The sequence below is a fragment of the Nerophis ophidion genome, linkage group LG09, assembly GCF_033978795.1.
Source record: "Nerophis ophidion isolate RoL-2023_Sa linkage group LG09, RoL_Noph_v1.0, whole genome shotgun sequence".
Taxonomy (NCBI): domain Eukaryota; kingdom Metazoa; phylum Chordata; class Actinopteri; order Syngnathiformes; family Syngnathidae; genus Nerophis; species Nerophis ophidion.
Genome location: NC_084619.1, coordinates 39410188 through 39422444, shown reverse-complemented (window position 1 = coordinate 39422444; position 12257 = coordinate 39410188). Strand labels below are relative to the sequence as shown.

The following is a 12257-nucleotide window of genomic DNA, read 5'->3' as shown; positions in this document are numbered from 1 at the left end:
ACTTCAATCGTTGATTTGTTGTTCATTATTTCCATGTAGTAGTAGTATGAGTATATGTATGTTTGTACTTAGCCGGCATGTTTTCTGCTGTGTGTTTTTTTCTCTTTAATATCAAGTCATTTTAGTGCGGTGATGGTTGTTGCTTTCATCAGTAAAAGTTACTTCCTGCAGTGAACCTGCCGTGTTTCTGATGCTGTCTTGTTGACATAAAACAACATCAAAACTAGTGTGCTATGTTACATCAAACACATTGAAAACAGTGTTTTAATGTACGTAAAAGTAATTATTAGGTGACTCGTTACAGGTGAAAGTAATGGTGTTAGTACTGTAACACCATTATTATATGTAGTATCTTCTAGTCTAAGAAATTACATGTTTTGCATTTGGTGAAAGATTACATTCCTCCAAGAGCAAGAGGCCAGTCAGTTCTTGTAAGCTGGGGTGGATCTTTTTGGGCTGGTAATAAAGTATGGCCATTACTTGTGACATGCGCAGGTGGATAGCGTCCACATCACAAAAGTAAGGCTTAGTAAATCTGTCGATGGTAAGACTCTGCGGACAGGTCTCCAAGAATAACAGTCACAATACTTAGATAATGTTAATCTACGCTGGGAAACCCTCACGCACACACAAACATGCCCTTATGAGTCAATTTTAGTATTATGAATTCAAAGACCTGAGATGACATAATTTCGGTCTGGTTGCCTGGCTGCTCAGAGGAAGATATATTTTGGCCAGATATCACCAAGCACTGCAGAACTTGCTAAGATGCTTGCTGATCAATCAAGTACGCTCTTGCTCAAATATGTATCATACTGTACATCTACGTCCCCCTTCAGCCCGGAAGAAGGCGGCAAAGCTAACAGTTCACCACATACATAATGTTGTCTTTCCTAACACTGTAAATATTACATAGACTCAAACCGGTGTCTATTGTCCATCCATCCAACCATCCATTTTCCTCCGCTTATCCGAGGTCGGGTCGCGGGGGGCAGCAGCCTAAGCAGAGAAGCCCAGACATCCCTCTTCCCAACCACTTCGTCCAGCTCTTTCCGGGGGATCCGGAGGCGTTCCCAGGCCAGCTGGGAGACATAGTCTTCCCAACGTGTCCTGGGTCTTCCCCGTGGCCTCCTGCCAGTCGGACGTGCCCTAAACACCTCCCTAGGGAGGCGTTTGGGTGGCATCCTGAGCAGATGCCCGAACCACCTCATCTGGCTCCTCTCAATTTGGAGGAGCAGCGGCTTTACTTTGACCTCCTCCCGGATGGCAGAGCTTCTCACCCTATCTCTAAGGGAGAACCCCGACACCAGGTGGAGGAAACTGATTTCAGCCGTTTGCACCCAAGATCTTGTCCTTTCTGTCATAAACCAAAGCTCATGACCATACAGTAGGTGAGGATGAGAATGTAGATCGACCGGTAAATTGAGAGCTTGGCCTTCCGGCTCAGCTCCTTCTTCACCACAACGGTCATAAAATTTTGTATTTTGTAGGAATACCGAATTTGCATTCCTGCCGTACAAGCACTTGCATTCACAGGAAAGGAGCTACACCATGTTTATATACCAGTTTCAAACATTAATCAAATAAAATGTGGATTGTTACGATCATGGTCTGATTGTCAAAGACGATAGGTAATGTAATCTTTGATATTTCTACCTGAATAGATACATTACATGTTGTAAAGTTAATGGTATTCACATCTCTGCATGACCATTTTTTAACCTTCTCTATTTATGAATAAAATGTAATATTCAGCCTGCTAAACATTCTGTAATTGCGGACTATCAATCAGAACATGTTATAAAATACTATACACTTTATTTCAATCTGCCATGAAACATTTATTTTGGTAAATATATCACATAACACACATTAAAAACATCTTCGACAAAGCATTAACATAATGTAAGACGATTAAAACATTTTTGGGTGATTAGACATGATTTAATGTGAAGCGTGTTTGATTTGTATGAGAAGTGTCTTGACATGTTTTGACAAAAGTCTCAGATAAAAGTGACTCTAGACTTCCTCTGGACTGTCTTTTTTCTGCTGAGCTTTTATTCAATATTACTACAGCAATTTGAGTAACAATCTACATTTTATGTTGTTAATGGACTCAGCTTTAATTTAAACATGGACGTGAAACTTCTCCTCTCTACAAGTGGCATCATTATGGCCACATCGATGTTGTTTCATGGCGACTGAAGCTAACAGGAGTCATCCATCACCGGGGTGGCGTGGCTTGGTTGGTAGCACTTGAGGGTTCCAGGTTCGAGCCTCGCTTCCGCCATCCTAGTCACTGCCGTTTGTATTTAAGCAAGACACTTTGCCCACCTGTTCCCTGTGCTGGTTTAAATGGGTTTCACTATGTAAAGCGCTTTGAGTCTCTAGAAAAAAGCACTATACAAATATAACTCATTTCACTTCATAATTCATTATAGCGCTCATAAAACCCTCTTGAAAAATCTCCATAAATCGCCAATACTACTCTATTTACATGTCGTAACCTGCATACATGTATTAACCAAGTATTGACAATATTGTTATCTTAATGCGAACGCAGAGGAACTACTTTTAGCGGCGCTGTGATTGCGGAGAGCTAACAAGCTTATGCAGCTATTGACAAACTGACACAGAGCTGCTGCATTGCCTCTGAGTTGGTAAAAGTTGTTTTTAGATAATAAATAATGCCTCTCACTTGTATAGTAGAACATTGTTGCCATAAACCGTGAAGTTGGTCAACTTTGACGGTCAACTTAGACTTGGGAATTTTGACAAAGACACGAAACAACGCTTTTTTTTTTTTTTTTTACCTGCTTTAGGATTATGATTAATTCTTCACTTGAAAGATAATATATGAACTTCCATCAGTCACCATCCTAGTGATATCACAAATTGTACACTAAGTGATTTTTCTGCTCTCCCTGAATGTAGGTATTTAGTTAACAGAAAGGTAAACAGTCTTTTCATTTAAGGACGAAAAAACTTCCAAGTTGAGGTTGTTTATTGGTTGCCTCCGAATTAGATCACTCTAAAAATAAACAAATGAAATAATGTACATTAATACACTAGAAATGCCAAAAACATGTAAAAACAGTTTTAAATCGGCAATACACGCTGGTATAAGCAATAAAACCATACAGTAAAAAAGTTAGTACATATTCCGCTAGCTTGATGCTAACATATAATGGATTTTGCCGGGAATTAGCATCTCAATTGTTCTAAACTGTTGGAAACATCGATATTATTAGATTTTGATAGAACAAACTTGGCATTAAACAACATATGGTCAACTACTTACTGGCATATATTCTCCAAACTCTGTGGAAGTTAAGGTATGACTGCTGACTTTGATGGCAGAGTTTTTGCGTTAGCAACAATGACGGAATGAGAATTGCAGGAGCATCTGGGTCAGATGCAACTGGAACAATTGGTCTTAAATATTTGATCACAGTGACCTCTACCAACAAGGTGATTTATATCTCATGCATCAGATGGTGTGTGAGTCTTGAGGAGAAAAGCATCCAGAATGCGTAGTGCGATGCCTATCTTCCAATCCCAAACCCTACCAATGGGGAACGAACCAGGAGGATTGCAGATACAAGTGCATTTGTTATCTTCAAGTTAAGTTTTTAGGACAGAATCTCCAATTTTGAAATTTAGCTCTTTACATGCTTTGATGAAATTTGCACACCGATTCAATGTGGCCCATAATTGCAGTGAACTGTACCATTGGTCAGCAGTGGTCATGGACTCAATAACTTCAATGTGCACTGTCAAGTAAATTTAAGGGCCCAGCATTTGCTCTCGGAATAGCCCCCTCTTGTCCTTCTGGAGGTCAATGTCCACTGAACAAAGACATCTGTTCCAATATGAGTGGAAGGGGGTTCCAATGACATTTTATTTGCTGGCAAGTCTGACATCTTCTGTTCAGCCAATTATTCTCTCAGTCTTTTGCAGATGATGTACTTGTGAATCCCACTGGAGACGGGTTTCTCTACCGCAATCATCCAAAGTCCTGCTGAACTCACAGCCCCCTCTGTGAAATTGTGTCCCTGAGGTGCAGATCCTGAGACTCTCACTAACAGTGGGGCAATGAGTCATAATCTGTTTTTGTCTAAAACCGGAGCCCGTTTCTGGAGAGGTCTTTGTTTTGGGATCTACTGTACTTTGGAGAGACACTGGACCTCTTTACTAAGGACATTTTGTTGTGTAGCTTTGATGTTCGCTTTTGATTGCTTGTACCTCCTTCATTTCCTCATCATTGTCTAGTGAGAGTTTTTGAGGCACTTTTGGCCTTTTTGATGAGTCTGGATAATGCTTGTGTTAATGACTTCCACGTGGAAAACCTCTCAAACCTACAGTTAGTTTGACTGTGGTCCAAGCCATTTTGAAAGCAGGTCAAGCTCCTTTAGCGGTGATAAGCTCAGATCAGATCGTGGACTGCACTTTCGGAAAACATTTTCTATGCTCAGAAATTTTCAGGTTGACAGTTAAATTTCAGTAATCCACAGCTCACCATCTCTTGTTGTATCAGATATTTTTCTATGTTTGAGGTAGCTGCCACTTGGGCTTCTGGAGGTCTGGGTGTTGCCTTGCATTGAGGATAGTAGACCCTGTTGTCATTAATCAAAATCCTACCGTTGCTAAACAGCTCTCTTTCTGGATTTAAGGTGCAGCTGCATAGTGGGGGTATGTTTCCTGTTACAAATGTTTGATGAGTAGATGTTCATGGCAAGGGTTGGACTTTTCTTACTGAACTGAGTTGTATGTTGCTTTTCTCTGATTCATTGGTGTCCATACATAAGTGTCTGCAGATCAGAATTAGATTGGTTGTGTTGTTGCACATACAGTATCTTTGAACTGGGTTATTAGCTGACATACAATGAGATTTTGATAAAACAAACTTCACTTTGAACAGAATAACTACTTCTAGATGTAGACATGTATTCTCCAAACTCTGTAAAAGTTAAGCTACGACTGCTGACTTTGTACCTACACTAAGTTAGCCTGCTGCACTGCATTGTAGACTGACTGGCCATGGAAGCCTGTTGCACCAGACTCAAACTCTCAAAAAAACAACATTTCAAATCTCATTTGAAAAACTACTATGAGAGGGCAGTACATAATTGTTGTATAATTTTTTTAGTTTGTATTTCTTATTTAGCACTTAGCAACAGGGCTGCTTCCTGGATTTGCTTATCACTCAGCTTGTAAAACTTGCAGCTCATCCTCCTTATATTCAAGTAAAAAAATATATAAGGTTTTGGATCAAATGTCCCAAAGTAGTCGTTGTTGGCTCTCATGAAGTCTGCCATGATTCGTAATTGTTGTTATAGAAGGAAATATCAAACGTGACACGTTTGTATAATTAATGCACCGCCATATGCTTAAAATGACCAACATACATAAATATTACATGTTATTATGAATGTGCCTGTTACTACATTACATATTGTGACAGAGTGACTCCGTCAAGATCTACGGGTGACCCACACAGAGAAACACCCGGCACCAAACGCAGATGCACGCACGCACTTAAACATAAACCGCATCACATATATGCACACATATTCACACCACATAGCTTTCATTTAACCTGACAGAGCATCAAGGTTGCATAGTTGATGCCTCTGACTATCTTCATTATCCTTAATCTACATTTCTGGTTAAACCGAAAGTATTCACAACTGGCCTGGTCATTTTCAAACTGAGCTGACGTCATCACGCACATTTAAAAGCATCACTGTGGGGCGCATTTCAGTGATGTGACAGTCAGGGGGAGGGGCCTAGGATATAAAAAGTTTGCCTGGTATTCAGTGGGTGTGTTGGGTTGGAGACAGTGGTGGTTGGAAGCTGAGCAGAATTGTTTAGCATTTTTGATTATTATTACAAAGAAGGTTAAAGACTGTATCACACATGTTGAAGAGGTTCATTTAGCCTACTAAAGTGTATTTATAAATGGTTGATTTATATAGGCTAGTAAGGTAAATTGTTGTACCTGACAAGTTTCGGCTACCGAAACTTGTCAGGTACAACACTTTACCTTACTAGCCTATATTAATCAACCATTTATAAAGACTTTATCACACATTAAGTGAAATACTGATTAATATTTGTAAAGACACCATTTTTTTTCATTTTTGTTTTATTTCCACTTTTTTTTTCGCACTATTTGGACAAAAAAAAAATGCATTCAAGTTATTTCTTTTGACTTGCCATTTTTCTACCCTAATTGTGGGGATTGAAGAAGGACCTCATGGTAAATGGTTTAAGAAGTAGTATGTAAGTTGGAAAAAAGGAATAACCTGCACATTCAAAAGCCGCACAGAGCTGCACTTCCAAAAACAGTTGAAAGAGGGTGAAGATTGTGAAACTCCAAAATGGACATTGTTGGAGAAGTAGAGTCCTCAGCAGTGGAGGAGGACCAAACCACTGCCAATGCACCAGAACAAGCTGGGCCTTCAACACCAGTGCCAGGTGGTGTGTTTCTGGCAATGGTGAGAGAGGAAGAGAGAGGAGTTTTTGTTCGCTGAGCTCAGAGGCCTCTGAACCGCGCTCTCATCTCAACAGGCACCAAAGTTCAAGACACCTGCGCCCCATGTTATGAACTTACAAAGTGGTTTGGCTACCTCAAGCACATGGACTGCAAGCAGCCTCGGTGTGGGTTTCCGCCTGCACAACAGACGTTATGTTAGATGTTAGATCGTTCCTGCTGCACAATGAAGAGACACCTAGACCTGATTGGTGTCATTGCAATGATCCAAATATTCCTCCATATCAGGCAAATGAGGACCTTGAGAACTATTCATTACAGTTTGAGTGCATTGCTAAAACCTGGAGATGGCCAGAGAGTGAATGGCCCTGCAGACTCGTTCCACTCCTGTCTGGGAAGGTGCTAAAAGCAAACACGGTGATGGGTAAAGACAGAACACACTGTTACACAGACCTGAAGGCAGCGTTGCTGGTGAAGTTGGACATCTCTACAGGGACTTACCGTCAATTATGGGTTGCAATTGTTCCTTCTGGTGAGAGCCCCGGTGAGACTTATCACCGCCTGAAGGGCTTTTATCGACACTGGATAAGACCAGAGCAGCACACCAAAGAACAAGTTGGTGAGACCATCATCTTGGAGCAGCTGTTTCGGGTGCTCTGAATTGATGTCCTTACCTGGGTGAAAGAAAATGAGCCCACCGACGTGCTTAGGCGGCTAAACTGGCTATCCAGTATTTCAATGCGTGCCGAGGTGGACCAGTGGCTTGTTTCCCCATCACATCAGACCGTCCAGCAATCCAGCCACTTCCATTCAAACCAACACGACAGCCAACCAATCAGCAAGCTCAAAGCGGCATCAATACTGCCCCAAAACAATGTCTAGCTGGTAAGGATGCAACTTGTCACCGTTACAAGCAGCCAGGCCATACAGCCTCTGCGTGTCCCATACTAAAAGTTTAGGTTACAGTCACTTGCTATGCACCCCGACCTAAGATCAGCAGAGATCAGGAAGGCAAAGACTAAGGCTGATGCTGATAGGTAAGACAGAGCAGAATGTGTCCTGTCCTGTAGTTACTAGGGTGTAGGCTAAAATTGGTGTCTATGTAAGGGAGGAATAAAAGAACCTGGGAAGTCAAGGCGCCAACAGTGTTTTGAAACTGACACGACATGTTTGGTTACTGACAATAGATGGAGTATACTTCAAAATATTGCAGTAATTAAAAAAATGGATGAATAGTTAAAGTCATAGTTTGATATTGGCTAGGAGGTTTGATGTTCCTTAGTAAATCTACATTTGACACAAAAATGAAAATTTTTTCATTTACTTCACACAAAAATGAAATTTTTGTGTGAAGTAAATGACACAAAAAACCCATTTAGTTATTCCCACAAGCTGTATAAATTTTGTGATGCACTTAGCACACACAGTTCCGTGGGCCAGATACCTTGGTCGACACAACACTTTTTTACTGGTTAGGTTACAATTTTATTAGTCCCTTCATTTACAGTGATATCCAAACATATTGCTCCACATGCCCCACATGTCAAATAACATGCCTCGCCTGCATGTCAGACTGAGCCTTTGTCCACTTCCTGTTATCTTCAATCCCTTTCGCAGGATAGTGATAGATAGACATCGTGGGTCCGTTGGTGTACAGCTCCCGGGGACACCAATATATTGTTGTTGTGTGCGATTATGCCACCAGATTCCCTGAAGCCTTGCCACATAGCTGTATCACTGCACCGGTTGTCCTCCATGCATTGGTTCAACCTTTCTCAAGAGTAAAACTCCTTAATGAAGTGCTGACTGATTTTAGGGCACTGACCTAATCTCAAAGCTATTACAGCTGTTCCACAATCAGCTGGGAAATAAGTCTATCAAGACCACACCCTATTATCCCCAAACAGATGGAGTTGTTGAAAGATCCAACCAGACCCTGAAGGGGCTCTAACAGGAATGTGGGAATGATACCGGAAAAGACTGGGACCGTTGGCTTCCGTTTATACTCTTTGCCTACTGTAAAGTTCAATCAATAAATCAAAATGTATTTACTGTATATAGCCCTTAATCACAAGTGCCTCAAAAGGCTTCAAATACCTACATCCAGGCAAAAAAAAACTCAACCAAATGGGAAGTTCCCCGAAGCATCAACACGACTTTTGCCTTTTGAACTTCTGTATGGCTGGGATGTCCAGGGTCCATTGGACTTACTCAGGAAGAGCTGGGAAGCCTCAACACCTGCTTCAAGCAATTATGGAGTGACCCAATACATGCTCCAAATGAGAGACAGGTTGGCCAGGTATCAAGTGGAGGCTCAAAAGAATCAGCTTGAAGCCTATAAAACAAGGAAGAGCTGTTATGATAATCAAGCACCTCAGCATGACTTCCAGCCAGAGAAAAAGGTTCTCCTCCTTTTTCCTTCCTCCAGTATTAAATTGCTGGCAAAGAGCCAAGGTCCTTATACAATTATACCCTGTATGAAATATTCCAACCTGACGAGAAGAAACAAAAACAAACATACCATTAGAACATGCTTGAATTATAGAAATAAATTCAAGCTCTAACTCCTGTAGGATCACTCCTGGTAAAAAAAAATACAGAAGGAAGAAGTGGAAAATCCTGGTGTAGCGGTAGTCACCAAAACCCTCTCTCCCAGTCTGGCACACCTGACCACAGAACAAGCAGCACAACTTCGGCAGGTGTTTCAAAAGGTATCATCCCTGCTAGCTGCGTGCCTGAGAAAGACAACCGTAATTGAGCACCTAATCTGACTGAAGGAGGCTAATCCACTCCGCCAGCGATCTTATCATGTTCCTCAGCAGCTGGCCGAGAAATTACACGAGGAGGTTGAGTTAGGAGTCATTGAACTATCAAATTTGGAGTGGTGCAGCCCAGTGCCGGCAAAAAAAAGATCCCCGCACATGTGCGTTGACTTTCGCAAGTTAAACTCCATCTCAGAATTTGATGCCTACCAAATGCCACTGTGGAGAGACGGAGCCGACAGCGGGATAGGACAGACAGCGCTCCTACCCGAGATGGCGGCCAGGAGGCGGGGCATGCGGCGGGGAGGAGAGGCGGGTTGCACATTTCCTGCTATTTATTATATATATTGATATATATATATATATGTATATATATATATATATATATATATATATATATATATATATATATATATAATCCTATGCTAAACAGGCTTGTAGTGATGATAAAGCCCAGGGGTAGGGAACCTTTTTGGCTGAGAGAGCCATACAAGCCAGATATTTTAAAAAGTATTTCCGTGAGAGCCATATAATATTTTTTTTAAGACTGAATACAACTAAATGTCTGCATTTTTAAGTAAGACCAACATTTTTAGAGTATAATAAGTCTCTCATTCTTTTTAATAACATTGTTATTCTGAAGCTAACCAACAAACAAAATACTTCTTACCATTAATGCGACATCTTGAACAGGTGCGGTAGAAACCGGGTGGTTGAATTAAATGCGAATGTTTTATATTTTGAACGTGATTTTTGACACTGTGATTACCAGCGGAATTATTCACTACTTATCGTGTTAAACAATGTCAGCTAAGATTTATCTGAGAGCCAGGTGCAGTCATCAAAAGAGCCACATCTGGTTCTAGAGCCATAGGTTCCCTACCCCTGATATAGCCTCTGTATTTTTTCTGACCTAACGTATATTCCGCTCTACCTCGGTATTGAGCACTGTATAACGGATAAACCACAGAAACCTTTACTATAATATATATATATATATATATATATATATATATATATATATATATATATATATATATATATATAAAATCCTCTGCTAAACAGGCTTGTAGGGATGATATAGCCCAAGGTTTCCCACACATTCATTTGCTTGTGGCGGCCCGCCACGAAAGAATTACGGCCGGCACAAATAAAAAAATAAAAAAATAAAAAAAAATAAAAAAAAATATATATATATATATATATATATATATATATATATATATATATATATATATATATATTTTTTTTTTTTTTTTTTTTTTTTTTTTTTTCGGCTTTTGACTCGCTCGACCGCTCATAAAAGCAATGGGACTGGAATGGAGCTTGTAGTTACATATTATGTAAATATGTAAATTTTATATAAATATGTATATAAATATGTACATAAAGTGTTGTAATTATATTCTAACTCCGCGGTCTTCTTGGTCATCGGTGCCGCCACTGCACCACCCCACCACATACCAAAAGCTTTTATAATTGTAAAGGACAATGTTTTATCAGCTGATCGCAATTATTGTAAATTTGTTTTAACTATTAAACAAACCAAAACTATGACTTATTTTGTCTTTGTGAAAACATTGAATACAGTGTGTTGTCAAGCTTATGAGATGCAATGCAAGTGTAAGCCACTGTGACACTATTGTTCTTTTTTATTATTTTTATAAATGTCTAATGATAATGTCAATGAGGGCTTTTTAATCACTGCTATGCTGAAATTATAACTAATATTGATACTGTTATTGATAATATTCATTTTTGTTTCACTACTTTTGGTTTCTTCTGTTGTGTTTGTGTCTCCTCAATTGCTCTGTTTATTGCAGTTCTGAGTGTTGCTGGGTCAGGTTTGGTTTTGGAATTGGATTGCATTGTTATGGTATTGCTGTGTAGTGGTTTGTTGGATTGATGAAAAATAAAAAATAAAAAAATAAAAAAATTTAAAAAAAAAAAAAAAAAAATCGATTTTTAAAAAAATGAGAATCGATTCTGAATCGCACAACGTATTCGAATCGATTTTTTCCACACATCCCTAATAAATATATACATATATATATATATATATATATATATATATATATATATATATATATATATATATATATATATATATATATATATATATATATATATATATATATACACAAAATAAGTTGCACAATTATTCCTAGTTTGTTTGACAGCTGTAGCAATTAACAGGGATGATATAATACTGCGTTAATCATGAACAAACTAGGGATTATCGTGTAACTTATTTTGACCGTACAAGCTCTTTTACCTTCCCTAAATGCGATACAGCCAGTGATCAGATCAATGCCTTGTCAGTACAAAAAATAGTGAGGAAACTACAACTGATGTGCTCGTTGGCCAATGTCTCTCCATACAGCGTATACATACAGCCAATAGAACCTAAAAGAAACTTTAGATAAAACATTTACCAAGTTTTGGGCAAATAAATGACATGCACTATCGTAAATGTTTAATGTAAATCATATTTGTTGATTTTATGCGTGCTGTCGAACCAAGCTATCAGCTACACTGCTGCAGTCAATCATGCAACATTGTAATGATATTCCTGAATCAGTCACTCAGTCATTTTCAAAGTCAAGGTTGACATAACGAAAGCAAAGTATCTCTGCAGATAGATGTTAAAATGTTTTTACTTGACAGAGCCCATGACTGACATGCTGTCTAAACATCAGGCCCAGCTGTGAGTTAAGCTCTCTTGCTGCTTATGTATTTTATGACAGTGTCATAGAAGATGTTAAACAGAATTTTAAGCATTAAGTTTTAAACACAAATCTGACGTTCTTCCGGCTATGGTCCTTTTTTATACAAATGAGCGGAGAGGCAACGTTAAAATGTGTGCAGCACCTCAGCGACAGTGTTTTGACATAGAGTAAAACAGAGCCAAGCATGCCTAGCAGTAAGCAGACAATGAAGATAATAAGTTGTGGCAACTCATAGTGGCATTATGTAATCTTAAAGCAAACCAAGTTCTC

The 12257-nt window shown here is 39.3% G+C and overlaps 1 protein-coding gene across 5 annotated transcripts in view; it reads right to left on the bottom strand.

Moving 5' to 3' along the window:
* Positions 1–12257, bottom strand: part of LOC133559324 (regulating synaptic membrane exocytosis protein 1-like) — a 280539-nt gene that overhangs the window by 77655 nt on the left and 190627 nt on the right. The window lies entirely within an intron of this gene.